The following is a 3,097-nucleotide window of genomic DNA, read 5'->3' as shown; positions in this document are numbered from 1 at the left end:
CAATTCCATAAGCTTGAGATTTCCAGGCCTTGGGAGCAGAATGTCCTTGAAATTGTCATTGAGCTTCAAGCAACTTTTCAAGATAAGATTCTGCAGCTAGTGAAATATAATGGGGCTTGTCTCTATTCTGCTTTATTAAAACAAGTATAAGTGATCTCTTCTAAGGTGTTATCTTTTTTCTCCAATGAATATACTTGGCAGGGGTGGATAGGATAGGGGAAAATAGCCTTACTGGCTCTCTGATGAATATATGCAAAAATAAATCTTTTTTATGTATCTCCCTTGAATAAACATGGCTTAGATATTACACCATTTTATATAACCTTCCAATTTAGCTACATTCTTATGTACATATGCACTGAAAAATCACTGAAATGTATGGTCAAAAAACACATTTCAAAAGTAGAAATGCATTTAGACTTAATAGATATTTAAGTGACTCGAATTGTGGAAGATTGTTTTGGGGAATAACAACACAAAGTATTTATTCCCCTATTAATAATGCAGGTATTAATAAAGCATGACTGAGTAGATTGTAATATCTGAAAGTACATTAAAAATATTTTTCAAGGTAAAATATGAGATTTTTCTACAATAGTTTATTAGTTTCAGGACTTTGCATGTGTTTGTTTAAATGAAACAGTGGAATTGTTCTTAAACCATTAAAAATGCTTGGTGAATGAGTGGGGAGCCTAAATTTGATTTATGTATTAGAAATCTCATCCCACTGTAGGGATATATTAGGCAAGACACTGGAATCAAGATGAAGAGAAGCTGAAGCAATCTGGAGAACAGAAGTGGGTGGCAGATAGGGGCCAAGAAGGCAGACAACATGGAAAATCCACTCTGACATCTAAGGAAGCTGAGGTGGATAGATTAATGTGTAGAGTTAAGAGAATATGTCTTGAAACACAACAGGATTTTGTAGCTTTCAAAGAACCAGAATCCTAAAATAGCTCAAGACTAGTGGGCCTTCCTCCCATGTTATTGTGCGTGAGTCCCCTGAGGATCCAGTTAGAATGTAGATTCTGACTCAGCATGTGGGGGGTAGAACCAGGGGTGCATTGCTATCTAGATCCCAGGAGCTGTTGATGCCGCTGATCCTAGGACCAACTATGAGCAGCAGAAGCCCACTTTATCAGTTCAGTTCAATTGGTCAGTCGTGTCCGACTCTGTGACCCCATGGACTGCAGCACGCGAGTCTTCCCTGTCCATCACCAATTCCCAGAGCCTGCTCAAACTCATGTCCATCGAGTCAGTGATGCCTAAGTCATTGAATATGGCTGAGGAGAAACCATTATCCCATCTCAGACACTCCTATGATTGCTGAAAGAGCACAGGAGCAATGATGGAAGTGCCAACAACCCCTGTAGTGGCAGCATTGGGCTCTCTCACAGGCTTATGGATGATAGTAATGATAATAAAAGTAACAATGGTGATGATAGTGGCTTATGTTTATATGAGGGTTGCTGAATCCCAGACATGATGCTAAGTGCTTTCCATGCAGTTTTCATCTTTTTCTTTTCAATTAATTTATTTATTTGACTGCAGCAGGTCTTAGTAGGAAAGAGCTTCCCTTGTAGCTCAGTTGGCAAAGAATCTGCCAGCAATGCAGGAGACCTGTGTTGGATTCCTGGGTTGGGAAGATCCCCTGGAGAAGGAAATGGCAGCCTAGTCCAGTATTCTTGCCTGGAGAATCCCATGGACAGAGGAGCCTGGCAGACTGCAGTCCATGGGGTCTCAAAGAGTTGGACACTACTTAATGACTAAACCAACCAGGTCTTAGTTGCGGCATGCGGGATCTTCAGTCTTCATTGAGGCATGTGGCATTTAGTTGCTGCATGCTAACTCTTAGTCACAGCATGTGGGATCTAGTTCCCTGACCAGGGATCGAACCTGAGTCCCCTGCATTGGGAGCACAGAATCTTAGCCACTGGACCACCAGGGAAGTCCCTGAAGGTTTCATCTTAATCCTCACACCCACTCTGTGAAAGAGGTATTATTGTTATCTACTGTTTACAGATAAGGAAACTAAAATTTAGAGGGTAAGTGATGTGTCAAGATCACAAGCAACTACTTAGGATTCAAACCAGAATGATGACTATAGAATTCATGCTTCCAACTATTTTTTAAGTGCTTTCTGTGTGCCAGGAACATTTAATTAAACCTAAAATAAGGTTCAGAGAGAGAAAATGATTTACCCAGGTTAGAGTTATTTGTGTTAGGGTAGGGATTCAAAGTTGGACTATGTGACTCCAAAGGAGAACAAGGTTGGAGTAATAACAGAGAAAAAGCTCCAACAGTCACAATGGAGTATTTGCAAGTTATTTGAGAACCATCAAGAAGGAGAAGATTTGAACTTCCCAGGTGGTCTAATGGATAAGACTCTGTGCTCCCAAAACAGGGGGCCTAGGTTTGATTCCTGGTCCGGGAACTAGATCCTGCATGCTGCAACTAAGACCTGGCACAGCCAAATAATTAAAAATAAAAAAGAAGAAGAAGAAGAAGCAGAGAATCTTGGGAACTTGTAGTCCAAGTAGCATTATTTTGAGAGGTGCTGGAACCAAGGAGATTTTGATTGTTATCTAAGCCCTTATGTTTCCTTCTCAGCTCTGGCATCACCTTGGAAAACAACGTTTTACAGTATTATTTAGAAAATAATAATGTATTTGAACAACCATACAATTTAATAATTCCGCTTGCCACTTACTTGACCAATTGCACATTAACATTACCAGTATAGTAGGCAATGGAGTTGGTTAGCCAAGGAAGGTCGGATCAATGTAGATATATGTCTGTGTATGCATACTAAGTTGCTTCAGTTGTGTCCGACTCTGTGCAACCCTGTGGATTGTAGCCCGCCAGACCCCTCTATGCATAGAATTCTCCAGAAAAGAATACTGAAGTGGGTGGCAATGACCTCCTCCAGGGGAACTTTCCAACTCAGGGGTCAAACCTGTGTCTCCTGCATTGCAAGTGGATTCCTTACCACTGAGCCACTGGGGAAACCCAATCTCCTCATAAAGAATGGTGCTGAAAATAAATGATTATACTCTACCAAAATGTATGCATCTAAATTAGTTTGTCCCAGGACTTA

The 3,097-nt window shown here is 40.7% G+C and overlaps 1 non-coding gene across 1 annotated transcript; it reads right to left on the bottom strand.

The window, feature by feature from the left end:
* Positions 1–1,875: 1,875 nt before the first annotated feature.
* On the bottom strand, positions 1,876–1,948 carry TRNAG-CCC (transfer RNA glycine (anticodon CCC)). Its single transcript has one exon. It is a non-coding gene; the product is annotated as a tRNA-Gly (tRNA).
* Positions 1,949–3,097: the final 1,149 nt, after the last annotated feature.

This window comes from Capricornis sumatraensis, chromosome X (genome assembly GCF_032405125.1).
Source record: "Capricornis sumatraensis isolate serow.1 chromosome X, serow.2, whole genome shotgun sequence".
NCBI classification, from domain to species: domain Eukaryota; kingdom Metazoa; phylum Chordata; class Mammalia; order Artiodactyla; family Bovidae; genus Capricornis; species Capricornis sumatraensis.
The sequence above is the reverse complement of the archived record's forward strand: the minus strand, read 5'-3'. Positions and strand labels throughout refer to the sequence as shown.